This window comes from Dasypus novemcinctus, chromosome 23 (assembly GCF_030445035.2).
Source record: "Dasypus novemcinctus isolate mDasNov1 chromosome 23, mDasNov1.1.hap2, whole genome shotgun sequence".
NCBI lineage: Eukaryota > Metazoa > Chordata > Mammalia > Cingulata > Dasypodidae > Dasypus > Dasypus novemcinctus.
Genome location: NC_080695.1, coordinates 10,026,585 through 10,043,157, shown reverse-complemented (window position 1 = coordinate 10,043,157; position 16,573 = coordinate 10,026,585). Strand labels below are relative to the sequence as shown.

General features: G+C 41.5%; 1 pseudogene; it reads right to left on the bottom strand.

Moving 5' to 3' along the window:
* Nucleotides 1-13,857: 13,857 nt before the first annotated feature.
* LOC101412872 (ferritin light chain pseudogene) lies at nt 13,858-14,728 on the bottom strand (annotated as a pseudogene).
* Nucleotides 14,729-16,573: the final 1,845 nt, after the last annotated feature.

Below are 16,573 nucleotides of genomic sequence, written 5' to 3'. Positions count from 1 at the left end.
GCGGGAAGCCCGGGTCTCCTGTGTGCTGTCGCCGAGAAGCTGGGAGACCCGTGCGTGCGGGGGCTGCAGGGGGCGGCGGGCTTGCGAGAGGAGGAGAGAGGAAAGGATCGCGCCGCGGGCCCGGCCACGGGAGCGCCTGCGCGGCGGGAAAGGCAGGAAAAGCAGGCGGGGAGGGAGAGAGGAGGAGGAGGAACGCGGTGGGTGAGCAGGGCGGGCCTGGCGCCAGTCTTTCCCCCTTGTCCGTAAAGCATTCAAACCACCCTGTAGACGCTCCATTCCTTCTAAGGGAAAAAAATTGAAATGTAAGGCCCTGTAAGATTTGTTATTAACGATAGTCTTTTTTTGGAAAGTTCGTGTGTCTTTAGCCAGCCCCGTCCTGGGGCTTTTCAGTAGCCACGAGGCGCGCCTGGTTCGTGTGGGGAGGCGTGCGAATGGGCGTGGGGTTTTGAGGCAGGCCTTGTCGGCACACAGCACGCGTTAGTGACGGGTGGGGAGGTAGCTTTTTCGTGTTGGGTGGTCTTTGAAGTAGCTTATCTGAAAGAACTGTCGTTCTGTTAACTGAATACCACTCTGTAATCGTGAGAGAGAAAAAAAAGTTGTACCTGTTTTTTGACATTGGGAATGCTTCCAAGTAAACACAATTTTAATATTGCTACTTTCGTCCTTTTCATGGGTCTGCAGTTATTCATGCAGAGGGAAAGCCAGTCTCTTTTCTTCCCATTGTGGATCACATGGTATTATGACAGGAATATTGGAGGCGAATATTCTGTATGTCTGTCCTTGAAGGTCTAATAGAAAGATGTATTCTAACCTTTGCAGGAAGACACTCCAGGCTTTAACTCTGCCCTGTAATGGGAGTTACATTTGCGGTTTCCATATCAAAGGTGATCTGAGAATGTATCCCTAAAAGTGTGAACTGAAAATATAAGCCAGGGAGGCCCTGGGCATGGAAACTGGAACCTAATCTTAAAAAAAAAAAAAGACATATATATATGAAAGTGTGGGGGAGCAGATGTAGCTCAAGCGGTTGAGCACTGGCTTCCCATATGGGAGGTCGCGGTTTGGTTCTGGTGCCTCCAAAAACAAACAACAAGCAGAACAAACTAAAAGAAACAACTCAGGAATGCCTCCTTCCCACATACAAGGGCCCAGGTTCAATCCTCAGACGGGCACCTAAAAAAATTTTTAAAAATTAAAAATACAGGACTGGCATGGTAAATTCTAATGACCTTACTCCTATCAAGCTCTATGAAAGTGCTTGCTGTAAATGTATTTTCCAATTTTTCTAAATATAGACAGCTTAGGAACTTGAGATTCTTCATTACAATTAAATGTTTTTAAGTAAACTGGACCAGCTTTTGAAACATGGTGCCACATTTAAAGTAGGGTGTATTTTAAATACTGTGGTTTGCCCCTTTGTGGATGAAGCAGAAACAAGGAAAGAAGACACTTGAACTTTGCATCTCACTACCAGTTATCCAATTTACTCAAATTCATTTTTTCTTTTTTTTTTTTTTTTGGTATTTTTTTTTAAATTTTTTTTTTTAATTTTTTTATTTTTTATTGACTTTGTAATAATATTACATTAAAAATATATATGTGAGGTCCCATTCAACCCCACCCCCCCACCCCCCCTCTCCCCCCCCCCAACAACACTCGTTCCCATCATCATGACACATCCATTGGATTTGGTAAGTACATCTTTGGGCACCTCTGCACCTCATATACATTGGTTCACATCATGGCCCATACTCTCCTCTATTCCATCAAGTGGGCCCTGTGAGGATTTACAATGTCCGGTGATTACCTCTGAAGCACCATCCAGGGCAGCTCCATGTCCCGAAGACGCCTCCACCTCTCATCTCTTCCTGCCTTTCCCCATACCCTTTGTCCATTATGTCCACTTTTCCCAATCCAGTGCCACCTCTTCTATGTGGACATTGGATTGGTTGTGTCCATTGCACCTCTATGTCAAGAGGAGGCTCAGATTCCACCTGGATGCTGGATGCAATCCTCCCATTTTCAGTTGTAATCACTCTAGGCTCCATGGTGTGGTGGTTGTCCTTCTTCAACTCCATCTTAGCTGAGTGTGGTAAGTCCAATAAATCAGATTGTAGGTGCTGGAGTCTGTTGAGGCTCAGGATCTGGCTATCACATTGTCAGTCCAGAGATTCAAATCCCCTAAATATATCTTAAACCCCAACATTAACTGCACCTCCAGCACATTAGCATGAAAGTCTTATGAAGGGAGATCCCATCTGAGTCCAGATTCATCACACATAAACACCATTTCCAAAGAGGGGCCATCTGCCCTGGTAGTTAACCCCATCGGCCATGACCATAACTCCCATGGGTCTCTTTAGCCCTCAAAGGAACCAATATCTGGGGGTTGTATCTGCTTTATCTGTCTCTCTGACTCTGCTCAGTTGTGCATGAGGGCAAACCTTCTGCCAGCCTCCAGACTCTTTTTTAGAAACTCGTAGCCATATAAACTCATTTCTCCTTTCCATTTCCCCCTTACTTTAGGTCAAACAGCATTTTAAAGTCATGGTATTTTATGTAGACATGGATATTCTGCTGATCCGCATTGAACCTTCCGTATAAGGTCATTTTCCAGTTGCATCATCAGTTGGTAGTTGATAGTGGTCCCTCGTTGCCAGGGAGGCTCATCCCCGGGTGTCATGTCCCACGCTGGGGGGAAGGCATTGCATTTACATGCTGAGTTTGGCTTCGAGACTGGCCACATTTGAGTAACATGAAGGCTGACAGAAGGAAATTCCCAGGCACAAAGTTGCTCTAGGCCTTGTTCTTATTTTGGGTTTATCAGCTCACAAGCATAGTCATTAGCATCTGGGGCTCACTGTTGAACCCTCACTCCCTCCCGGTCCCCACCACTGTACCTGGGAGACTGTCGCTGCTCCCCTAGGGACCACGACAGAGCACCACTGGCCAGGAACCCAGTACCCCCCCTACTGTGGTTTTTAATTGTTGCCACTATGAGTATATCCAAACATTACCATGCACCCTGGACATATGTTCTGTACAGCTCCCTGTCAGTCATATATCACCTGTCATTGGTATCCCATACCAGTATCCCTCCATTGCCATTGTTGAAACACTCTGTGATCCAGAACTCCCCGAAATTTGAAGCCCAATATAATGTCATGGTCCCTTACTAGGGAATGGCATATAGCGATGAGTTTAAAGGATAGATAAAGGACTTGGATAAAGTTAGATAAAGAACTTAGATAAAGAATGTTGACTTGAAAAAATTCCACATCCTATTTTTTTCTTTTTTTTTTTTTTTTCTTTCCTCCCCCCCCCTAATTATTCAGCTTTTCTTCACAGGAGTCCTAGACCACAGCAATGTATATATATAATATACAGCACTCCCACACATCCACCAGAAAACCTTCTCCCTTCCACAGTGATACTCTTACGCCCTATTCATATCATATTTACTTAAAGTGATGTACAGAGTCTGAGACATTAGCTTTCTAACAAGGTGACATCTGTGCTTACATTATGGTGCATACTTTAGGATACACAGTTCTTTACATTTTTAGTTATCCTATGTTTTACATTATGGTTTACATTATCAGTCTGTCATCTCCTATATGTTATGGTGTAATATTACATGTTTTATATCCATCCTTGTGTACTCTCAAGAAACTCCTCTCTTACCCCCCATTTACTTTGGTTCCACACATTTAACGTCCATTTTCCCTTCCACCTTGGTGCCCTCAGTGATAGCCAACCTCCGTTTCCTGAGGAGCCACTTCCAGAGATAGATGGAATAGTGTTCAGGGCCTAACTTGCTCAACTGCCCCAATGCCCTGGGAGCCACCCTTTCTCTCGAGGGATACAGTTCCCTCTATTGGATGGCATTAGTCCTCCCCAGGATGTGGGTCCACCCCCACTCTCACTACTTGGGTTTCTACCCCATGGTGTCACCCACTCTGGCAGAATGAGCATTTAGACATTCCCCAGGAGCCCGTCCTGCATCAGACCCTCCCCTCCGAGCATTCTAAACAGGTAACCCTCTTTATTATATTTTGATATGATTTTCTCGGCATTTTACTCTCCACCAACACCTGACCCTCTCCTGTGTTCGTATGCTACCCCTCCCTCCCCCCACTTTTGGGCAACGTTACCCATCCGTCCCTCCCCAGCTACCCTCAAACCCGCAAAGCCCCAAGCAAAGGCAACCCCTTGCCCCCCTTTTATCTCTTCTTTGTGTTCATACTTACCACCATCTCGTCTTAAATTCCACCCCTGCAGACATCGGCTCATATCCTTCCTCCACCCTCCGATTTCCTGCAAGCCTATCGTTCAGTCTCTTGCTATCTAGGGCAGCTTGTTTATTTCATATCATTGAGGTCATGTAGTATTTGTCCTTCAATGTCTGGGTTGCTTCACTCAACATAAGGTTCTCAAGATTCATCCATGTTATCACATGTGTTTGTAGTGTGTTTGTTCTTACAGCCGAGTAGTATTCCATTGTGTGTATATACCACATTTTATTGATCCACTCGTCTGTTGATGGGCATTTGGGTTGATTCCAACTTTTGGCAATAGTGAACAATGCTGCTATGAACATTGGTGTACATATATTGGTTTGTGTTCTTGTTTTCAGTTCTGCTGGGTATATTCCCAGCAGTGGTATTGCTGGGTCATATGGCAAATCTATGGCTAGTTTTTTGAGAAACCGCCATACTGTTCTCCAGAATGGTTGGATCCTTCTGCATTCCCACCAGCAGTGGATGAGTGTTCCCCTTCCTTCACATCCTCTCCAGCACTTGTATTCTTCTGTTTTTTTCATAGCTGCCAATCTTATGGGTGTAAGATGGTATCTCATTGTGGTTTTGATTTGGATTTCCCTGATAGCTAGAGATTTGGAACATTTTTTCATGTGCTTTCTTGCCATTTGTATTTCTTCTTCGGAGAAGTGTCTGTTTAAGTCTTTTTCCCATTTTTTAAATGGGTTGTTTATCTTTTTATTTTCAAGATATAGGAGTTCTTTATATATGCAAGTTATAAGTTTCTTATCAGATATATGATTGCCAAATATTTTCTCCCACTGTGTGGGCTCCCTTTTTACTTTCTTGACAAACTCCTTTGAGGTGCAGAAGGCTTTAATTTTGAGGAAGTCCCATTTATCTATTAGTTCTTTTGCTGCTCGTGCTTTTGGTGAGATATTCATAAATCCATTACCTATTACAAGGTCCTGTAGATGTTTCCCTACACTGCTTTCTAAGGTTTTTATGGTCTTGGCTCTTATATTTAGGTCTTTGATCCATCTTGAGTTGATCTTTGTATAAGGTGTGAGATGGTAATCCTCTTTCATTCTTCTACATATGGCTATCCAGTTCTCCAGACACCATTTGTTGAATAGGCCACTCTCTCCCAGTTGAGAGGGTTTGGTGGCTTTATCGAATATTATGTGGTTGTATATGTGAGGTTCTATATCAGAGCTTTCAATTCGATTCCATTGGTCTATATGTCTCTCCTTATGCCAATACCATGCTGTTTTCACCACCGTAGCTTTATAGTATGTTTTGAAGTCAGGTAGTGTGATTCCTCCAATTTCGTTTTTCTTTTTCAGTATGTCTTTGGCTATTCGGGGTCTCTTTCCTTTCCAAATAAATTTCATAGTTTTTCTAGTTCCTTAAAGAAGGCTGCATTGATTTTTATTGGGATTGCATTGAATGTGTAGATCAATTTTGGTAGGATAGACATCTTAATAATGTTCAGTCTTCCTATCCATGAACAAGGAATAGTCTTCCATTTATTTAGGTCTTCTTTGATTTCCTTGAACAATCTTGTATAGTTCTCAGTGTATAAGTTCTTTACCTCTTTAGTTAAATTTATTCCTAAGTATTTGATTTTTTTATTTACTATTGTGAATGGTATTTGTTTCTTGATTTCCTCCTGATCTTGCTCATTATTGGTGTACAGAAATGCTACTGATTTTTGCGCATTGATCTTATAACCTGCGACTTTACTAAACTCATTTATGAGTTCTAGAATCTTCGTTTTAGATCTCTCAGGGTTTTCTATGTATAGGATCATGTCATCTGCAAATAATGAAATTTTGACTTCTTCCTTTCCAATTTGAATGCCTTTTATTTCTGGTTCTTGCCTCAGTGCTCGAGCAAGTACTTCTAAGACAATGTTAAATAGGAGCGGCGACAGTGGGCATCCTTGTCTTGTTCCTGAGTTTAGAGGGAAGGAGTCTAGGATTTCTCCATTGTAAACAATATTGGCTTTAGGTTTTTCATATATACTCTTTATCATGTTCAAAAAATTTCCTTGTATTCCAATCATTTGGAGTGTTTTTATCAAGAAAGGGTGCTGTATTTTGTCAAATGCTTTTTCTGCATCAATAGATATAATCATGTGATTTTTTTCCTTCAATCTGTTTATATGGTGTATTACGTTGATTGATTTTCTTATGTTGAACCATCCTTGCATAACTGGGATGAATCCCACTTGGTCGTGGTGTATAATTCGTTTAATGTGTTGTTGAATACGATTAGCAAGTATTTTGTTAAGTATTTTTGCGTCTAGGTTCATTAGAGAAATTGGTCTGTAATTTTCCTTTCTTGTGATGTCTTTGTTTGGCTTTGGTACTAGGATAATGTTGGCATCATAGAAGGAGTTGGGTAATGTTCTTTCTGTTTCGATGGTTTGGAATAGTTTCAGCAGGATTGGTGTCAGTTCTTTCCGGAATGTTTTGTAGAATTCACCTGTGAAGCCATCTGGCCCTGGGCTCTTCTTAGTTGGGAGATTTTTAATAACTGATTCTACCTCTCTGCTTGTGATTGGTTTGTTAAGATCATCAATTTCTTCTTTTGTCAATATGGGCTGTTTATGTGTTTCTAGGAATTTGTCCATTTCCTCTAGATTGTCATTTTTGTTGGAATATAGTTTTTCAAAATATCCTCTTATGATAGTCTTTATTTCTGTGGGGTCAGTGGTGATATCGCCTTTCTCATTTCTTATTTTGTGTATTTGCATCTTCTCTCTTTTTTTCTTTGTTAGTGTTGCTAAAGGTTTGTCAATTTTGTTAATCTTCTCAAAAAACCAGCTCTTGGTCTTGTTTATCTGTTCAAGTGCTTTCTTATTTTCTATTTCGTTTAGTTCTGCTCTTATCTTTGTTATTTCCTTCCTTCTTCTTCCTGTTGGGTTACTTTGTTGTTGTTTTTCTAATTCCTTCAAATGTGCAGTTAGTTCTTCAATTTTTGCTCTTTCTTCTTTTTTGATATATGAATTTATGGCTATAAACTTCCCTCTCAGTACTGCTTTTGCTGCATCCCATAAATTTTGGTATGTTGTGTTATCATTATCATTTGTTTCAAGGTAGTCATTGATTTCTTTTGAGATTTCCTCTTTGACCCACTGTTTTTCTAAGAGTGTGTTGTTTAATTTCCAAATCGTGGTGTGAAATCTGGGCTTCTTTCCCTTGCAAATCTCCAGCTTGACTCCACTGTGATCAGAGATAATGTTTTGTATGATTTCAATCTTTCTGAATTCGTTCAGCCTTTCTTTGTGGCCTAGCATATGATCTATCTTGGAGAATGATCCATGTGTTCTTGAGAAAAATGTATATCCTGCTGTGTTTGGGTGTAGCGATCTATATATGTCTATTAGATCGAGCTCCTCTAATATACTATTCAGATGTTTTGTTTCTTTGGTGATTCTCTTTTGAGATGTTCTGTCCAGAGTTGATAGTGGTGTATTAAAATCCCCCACTATAATTGTAGATGTATCTATTCTTTCACTTAGTTTTTCCAGCGTTTGCCTGACGTATTTAGAGGCACCCTTGTTAGGGGCATAGATATTTATGATTGTTCGATCTTCTTGACAGATTTTCCCTTGGACTAAAATGTAGTATCCTTCTTTGTCTCTCACAATTGTTTCACATTTAAAGTCTATTTTGTCTGATATTAATATAGCTACTCCTGCCTTTTTTTGGTTATTGTTAGCTTGTATGATTGTTTTCCAGCCTTTCACTTTCAATCTCCATGCGTCTCTGGGTCTAAGATGTGTCTCTTGTAGACAGCATATGGATGGGTCATATTTCCTTATCCAATGTCCCAGTCTGAATCTTTTGATAGGTGAGTTTAATCCGTTGACATTCAGTGTTATTACTATCAAGGAATTATTTGTGTTAGCCATACTTTGATTGGATTTGCGTTTGTCATATTTTGTTTGTATATATTTTTTTGTCTTTTTTGTTGTTGTTGTTGGTCTTATACTCTCCTCCAACTTTGCCTTTCCTGTTTTTTCCTTTCTTCCTGCAGCACTCCCTTTAGAATTTCTTGAAGGGGAGGTTTCTTGTTGGTATACTCTTTCAGTTTCTGTTTGTCTGCAAATATTTTGAACTCTCCATCATATTTGAATGCTAGTTTAGCTGGATAAAGTATTCTTGGTTGGAAATTTCTTTCCCTTAGTACCTTGACTATATCATACCATGTTTTCATCATGTTTTCTTGCCTCCATGGTTTCAGAAGAGAAATCAGCACTTAATCTAATTGAGCTTCCCTTGTATGTGATGGTTTTCTTTTCTCTTGCTGCTTTTAGGATTTTCTCTTTGTCTTGAGCATTGGATAATTTGACAAGTATATGTCTTGGGGTGGGCCTGTTGGGGTTTATGACTTGTGGAGTGCGCTGTGCTTCTTGGATATGTACATCTGTCTCTTTCAGTAGATTTGGGAAGTTTTCAGCCATTATTTCCTGCAACACTCTTTCTGACCCCTTTCCCTTCTCTTCACCTTCTGGAATGCCTATAATACGTATGTTTGAGCGTTTTGCATTGTCATTCAGGTCCCTAAATCCTAATTGGATTTTTTCTATCTTCTTATTGACCCCTTCTACTATCTGTTTGATTTCTGATGTACTGTCTTCCACATCACTAATTCTCTGCTCTGTCTCTTCTAGTCTGCTGATATTTGCTGCAAGCGTATTTTTGATTTCTTGAACTGTGGTGTTCATTCCCATCATATCTGTTATGTTTTTGCGTATGTCTGCAATTTCCCCTCCAAGTGATGTCTTCATGTTGTTAACCTCTTTCATTACTGCATCAAATTTGTCGGTGATAAATGTTCTGAGATCTTTCATTGCTTGTGCCAAGTTTTGCTCCCCTTCGTGATTATTGGTTTGTTGATTGGATTCAGCCATGTTTTCCTGATTATTGGTTTGGTTCATAGATTTTTGTTGCTTTCTGGTCATCTCTTTATTTTGACGAATTTAATCAGTTCCTTAGCTTCTTTGTCTGCTCTTGGAGGTTAATTAGTTGTTATTTTTGCACAGGTGTTATATCTTCTCTTTGTCACTTTTTTCTTCTTATTCTAGTTACTTGTTGTTGGTTAAGTTCACTTTAGAGGAAAGTATTAGTGTTGGGGAAAGGCAATTGTGTAAGCAAGGGAAAAGTGTAAAGTTGTATTGGTGATGTATGTTAATAAAGCAAGAATATGAGATCTGGAAGGATGGAGGTTAGATTCATGTAGATTGTATAGAGTTATAGCTGTAGGTAGAGTACCTTTTATGAAGTAGATGACTGAATTTGGGAGGAATATGGTATGAACTACACAGCTATTGTTTTCATGAGAGAGGGAAAAAGAAAAGAAAGGTAATAGTTTCAAGAGTGGATAATAGACAGAAAACAGAACAAAGGTATTAGAAATTAAGAGTTAGACACTTTGTGGATCAAAGAACGGGAGGTGGGGGGTGGAATATAGGAGAGACAGTAGATGATAGTGGATATCAAGATGCAGGGGAAGGGGGATAGTGTAGGTAGCCTAAATCAGTTCACACAGAAATGAGGCAGTGGAGGATGGGAAAACCCAGCAAATGTGAGGTGTTCCCTGTAGCACCTATTGTATACTTGAATTAAAGTAAAAATAAGTGGAAGATGAGAGACAAGAGGGAAAGAGAAAACCGAAAAAAAAAAAACTAATTATAATAAAGAAAAAAGAAAGGCAAGAAGAAAGGAAGAAAGAAAAAGAGGATGGGCAAACGGTGGGGAACGGATAGGGAGAAGAGAGATACAGGTACACACGTGTCACAATTGCAACACTATCTAAAACAACAACTTCCCCCAGCTTTGCCCTAAAAACCCCGTCTGTCTGCCCAAATGGGTCTGCAAGCACCTCCCTTCCCACAAACCCCCAATAGGCCGCCCAGGGCCCACGAACTCCCCAGTACTGCAGATGCTCAAAAAAAAAAAAAAAAATTAAGTAAAATAAATTAAAAAAAAAAAACAAAAAACAAAAACAAAAACAACAACAACAAAAAAAAACAGAAACCCCTCCGCAGGCCCGGCTCCGCCCGCCGCGGAGGCTTGGACCGGCTCTGCCCGGCTCCTCACGCCGCCTTGGCCTGGCCTGGCTCCGCCCAGCTCCGCTCGCTACAGCGGCCCAGCCGGCTCCGGCGTCCACCTCCCGCCACCGCGGCCTGGACCGGCCCTGCCCGGCTCCGTACCTGCCGCGGCCCCTGACCCGGCCCCGCCCGGCTCCAAACGCTACCGCGGCCCGCAGCCGGGGCCTGAACCGGCCCCGCCCGGCTCCAAACGCTACCGTGGCCCGCGGCCGGGGCCTGAACCGGCCCCGCCCGGCTCCAAACGCTACCGCGGCCCGGCTCGGCCTGGCTCGGCCCCGCCCGGCCCCGCTCGCCGCCCGCGCAGCCCGGCCCGGCTCCGGCGTCCGCCGCTGCGGCCCGGCCTGGCTCAGCCCCACCGAGCGGGGCTAGATGCCTCGTCTCCGCCTACCCAAGGAGGGAATCCTCTACAGGTAGCTGAGATCTCCGTGTATATTTCACAGACGAATCCTCTCTGTTACCTTCCCTCCAAATCGATGTCCAGACACCTCCGGACCAGCAAAAATCCCGAAACAATCCGGTCCCAAAGAGTCTCCAACGCTGCCCAGCCGATTCCCTGCAGAAGACCCTAACAGGGATGTTCACTCAGCCGCCATCTTGCCCCCTCCAAATTCATTTTTTCTTTATAAAATCTAAACTCATTCATTAGGGCCATATTTACATGCTTAGCAGTTTAGGGAACAATTTTACAATTTTGTGGCTTTTGAGATTATCATTCTCATAAAGTGCCAGTATGTCAAAAGAGAGGTCTTGTAATTTTATGTGATTTTGTGATAGAGTACTGTTTTGTTATATTATTTTGACTTTTGGATTCTTTGCATTTTCATTTGATCATGTATGATTTCAGGAAGAATACTGAAATCTGAGTCCTGGGTAAAGCTAATAAACTAATAAATGCAGAGGTTTTTTAAAAAAAGGGGGATCAGTTTGTAAGACATGCGTTTATTTTGAAAGGTGGACATTATAATAGAATGCCTTAGAAATAGCAATAGGCTCGCTACAGAATTGAATTTCATTCAGCTGTTTTTTTATACACATCCACAGTTTATCCAAATAGCTCAGCAAGAAGATTATAGATTGTTTTGGATAATATAAAAAGGTAATAATATGGAGGAAAAAATAAACTATTTACAAATAATTCAAAGTTTGTATGTATTAGCATTCAGACACCTATAATCTAAATGCCTTTCATAAAGTCATAAGAGTATATTCTAATTTACTATAACTGTCGTAGCAGTTTCCAGTTTATAATCTTGATCATGATTGCAAAAATCAGCATTTCTCTCTTTTATTTCTGGAAGTAACTTACAAAGCAGCAAAAAAGAGAAACTCAAATTTCTTAATTTTGGATGAAAATAAGGGATAGCTAAACCCAAGACACAAAAATGAGAGAAAAAGAAAAAAGGGCAAATGTGGTGCTGATGTAGCCAGGTTGTAGCACCCTGACTAAAGGAATCTGCAGCTGAGCAGTCTTGGTTGAGTCCAAAAAATGCACACATCTTCAAGATGAGGACCACCGTTTTGTGCCCATAGCAAATCCCATTTTCCCAACAGCGATGAGAGAGATGTGGTGTGATAGCAATATTGGAGAAGTGGGACTCAGTGAGGAGTCACAAGCAAAATCACCACTGGTGGGAAGCATTCTGACTGCAAGGCAGTGGACAGAATTGGAGCCGCTTACTTGGGCAAAGGAAGGCCCAGTTTTGTTTCCTTTTTTCCAAATTTGAAATGGCAGCTAATCACACACAGAAATCCTGTGATTGTAGGAACAGTTCAAGCTCTCCTGGAAAAGCAGCCCTCAGCCGATCCCTGAAAGATCTTCTGATGGTCTCATAAAATATCACTGCCAGCTAGGATAAGTATTTATAGAAAAGAAGTAACTCATAGCTAAGCAAAGCTATTTGAATATGAAAGAAATAACAGAAACGATCAGTAAGAATTAGGGCTCTCTGGGAGCAATGCAGACCTGAAAAATAATGACTTGAAATAAAACGAATTTCTGTAGCACAAACTCATTTAGAGATAAACAGGTAGGGGCTGATGTGACTGCGCCAAGCCATCACAGATCCCAATTGTCTACCTTTGTCAATTTGGAGTCCCATAGAAAACTGAAAGCAAAAACCAGAACCAATATTTGCAGATAAAATTTTTTTTAAATTTTACATAATAAAGGAGACTTGAATATTCAAGGATTGAGAAGAGACAACTCCAAGTCATATGGCAGGACCACTAATAGGCTTCAAAAATTCATTTTTAAAAAATCTACTGGGAAGCTGACCAAGAGATATTTGAAGAAAATATAAACCAAAGGACTGGTTCTGAGTCGTGAATTTATTTGACTGGAGAAGCAAAACAAAACATGGTGAATTTGGGTGCAGGAAAAAAAATTGAAGTGTTCCATTCCCATTCAAAATCAGGATTCTATAACTTAAAAAATTGGGAGAAGAAGAAGGAATACTATTGTCATTAGAGAAGTAATATAATCACATTACAATGCAAACTGTACAGTCTGGCAAAGCAAGAGGCAGTTTCACAAAGGAGACATGTTTGAGCTGAAAGTTTAGGAGAGTGTGGGAGGCAGGGTACACTTCACGCCGACAGATAAGAAAGTAAAATTACAAGAGATGTTGGGGCAGGGCCAATGACTGGGAATGGCTGGAATGCAGAGGGAAAAGCGCCCTGGTGGGGGCATGGAGGAGAAGCTATTAAGGGGGTCCCTTGTGGTGCCAAAAGAAGATCTCATCAAAGGGAGTGTCCTGATCAAATCTTCCTTTTGGCAGGAACATTCTGGATGCTGTTGAAGAACAGATTTGGGGAAGAGAGGTTACAGGCAGGCACAAAAGAATATCTATAATCTAAGTGTAAGTTATAAAGACTCTCAAAATAATGAATGCCCCAAAACTCAGCAAACAGTTTAAGAGAAAACAAATTACTATGAATTTTGATGACACAGGAGATATCCTCCCTCCTCTCCATCTCTCCCCAGCTCTTGCCTTCTCAGAAGTAACCACTACTTTGTGCTAATTGTCTCCTTGCATTTCTTTACAGCTTCAGCACACACATTTGTATCCCAATTAGTATATTCTTAACTTTCCCATGTTTTATTTACATTTTGCACAATTTGAACATTACAGAAATGGAATAATGCCATATGTATTCTTACCACATTTTTTCCTTTTCACTTGCCATTAATCCGTTCCTGGGCTTCATCTATTTGATTGCCTGAGGCCATAACTTCCATTTCCAGTGTTGTACAATATCCCACTGTATAAGTACACTCTGGGTTACTTCTCATTCCACTCTTTATGGAGTGGGTTGTTTTCACATTTATTTATCGCACAGTTCTGCAATTAACATGCTTGTCCATGCCTCTTGCTGCGAGTGTAAAGCATTTTCCTGGGGAAACACCTAGGAGTGGAGTGGCTGGGCCAGTGGGTGTGTACCTCTGCACATTTATTTTTGTTGTTGTTGTTGTTGTTGCAAAAAGCTTTATTGTTTACACTTGGTTCAGGGCTTGTTAGAGGGCTACAAGATGGCAGTTAGAAAGATGCCTCCTGGCTGGAGGGGCTCAGGCAGAAGCCTGGATGCTGGGGGAATAGAGCCCTTCCCCATGGCCTCGGGGCTCCAGAGGCTCCTAGTCGTGCTTGAGGGTGAGCCTTTCAAACAGATACTCACCCCGCCCGGCCTGTGGGCCAGCAAGCCTGCGGGGGTTGGTCAGGTGGTCGCCTATCTTGTTGATCAGTTTCACCTCCTCATCTAGGAAACGGGTCTCCAGGAAGTCACACAGATGGGGGTCTGTGTTGGCAGATCCCAGGGCATGCAGATCCAAAAGGGCCTGGTTCAGGGACTTCTCCAGGACCAGGGCAGCTTCCATGGCATCCAGGGTATTACCCCACTCATCTTTGGAAGGCTTCTGCACGTCCTGGAAGAGGGCGCGGCCACGGCGCTGGTTTTGCATCTTCAAGAGATGCTCGGCGCCCTCCCGCTTCTCCTTCGCCAGCTCGCGGAAGAAGTGGTCCACGCCCTTCAGGGCCACATCGTCGCGGTCGAAATAGTAGCCCAGAGAGAGGTAGGTATAGGAGGCCTGCAGCTGCAGGTTGACCAGGCGGTTCACAGAGGCCTCCATGTCGGCAGAATAATTCTGACGGATCTGGGAGTTCATGGTTGGTCGACAATGAGGAGCTAACCACAAAAAAGCGGTGTTAGCTGGTCCCGGCAGCGGGGGATGGCTGAGAAGTTGGTCCCAGAGGTTGCAACTGGAGAAGCAGTTTCAAGGGGGTCAAAGCCAAGGGTGTGGGGAAGAGTCCCCGGGTCTGTTCCGTTCAAACACTGTTGAAGCAAGAGACAGATCCACGGAACAACCAGGCGCGCTGTCCCTCTGCATATTTATGATGAATGACAAAGAGTTTTTCCATGTCTTAGTGTCCACAGCCCACCTTGGTGCATCAGTCACTCCACATCCATTAACATCAGAGGCCAGTGCTGGTGTTGGATTGTCAATTTGTGGGTTAAAAAGACCCAGCTTGGGTTTTGCTTTGTATTTCCCAATAATTTTCACGTCCTTAATGGTCACTCAAGATCCCTCTTTAAAATGTCGTTTCAAGTTTTGGTGCCCACTTTTTTTTCTTAGTTTATTTTTTAAGTTATTTTTTAAAAGATACATAGATCACAAAAATATTACATTCAGCCATGGTTTAGTGTGTCAGAAGGTACCATACGAAAGTCATTTGTCCTTTCCCTTACACAGCATCATTTCGTTTTCTAAATTTCTTTTACTTTCAATGAACTGAATATTTATCTCTCCAGAGTTGTCATTGTTGAGTGACTTTGAAATGGGCAAGTGCAACAAACCAACAAACCAAATATTGATTTGCACTAAACTATTCATTAAAGAGATCTTCTCTAATAATGAGATACAAAGCACTCTTAATAAAAGTCTTCATCTGAGATTGGGGCATTAGTTGGAATGAAATTTGGACCAATTAAGCTAATTAGTTACTTCTTTCATTTGTTTTGTTGTTGTCGATGAACTGAGCCAAAGCTCTGTAAAAAATAAGTGCAGTGGTGTTTGCCTCTCCAATCCCCACAAAGGATCTATTATAATGCCTTGGAATCAGCAGGCAGTAATTAGGTATTTGTGTACTTTGCATTATGCTGCAAACTTTGAGGCAATGTAATATAAATATGTTTTATGCCAGCAATGCTAAGTTAGGGCAATGACAAATGTTGGTGTGAGATATTTAGATGGCAGAAGAAGGCTGGACATCATTGAAAAGAACTAACATTTTTAAAATTAGGCAATATTTATAAAATTCCATGACCTCAAGTTATAACATGTCAACAAATAGTACCTATTGCTATTATTAAGCATCTCATGTTTCAGATCTCATAATTTCTATGATCTCTTTAGAGCCTCATAGCCAATCTTCATCTTAAAGAAAAGGAGAATGAGGCTCAGGAGGGCTGAGCCAATCATTCCTTTGCTCACAGGTAGTGATGGGCCAGCTGGGATTTATATACAAGGCTGTGAGACCTGAAGTGCTCTCGTGTCATGAGTGTTTTTTCAGTATTAATCTATCTCCCCAACCATGGCTTTTACTTGGAAAGGTTTTATTATTATAATTCATCTACAATACAATTTACCCATTTAAATGTGCAATTCAATGGTCTTACTATATTCATGGTTGTGCATCCATCACCACAATCACTTTTAGAGCATTTCATTTATCCCAGCAAGAAACCCTGCTTCCTTTGGGCATCACCCCAATACCCCATCCTGACTCCTGTGCTAGGCAACTACTAACTTGCCTATTCTGGGCATTTCATCTAAATGTTATCATATGATGTAGTCATCAGTGATTGGCTTTTTTCCCTTAGCATAAGATTTTCAAGTTTCACCCATGCTGTTGCAATTCTTTTCTTCCTTTCTTTTTATGGTCAAATAATATTCCATTGTATGGATATAATGCATTTTATTTATCAATTGATGGATATTTGGGTTGTTTCCCCTTTTGAATATTCTGAATAATGCTGCTGGGAACATCCCATGTATAAGTTTTTGTGTGTTCACAAGTTTTCAATATCTTTCTCCCAGGAGTGGAATTGCTAAGTCATATGGTAACTATGTTCAGCTGACTGTGGCTCTGCCAGATGGTTTTCCAAAATGGCTACACCATTTTGCATTCTTGATTGC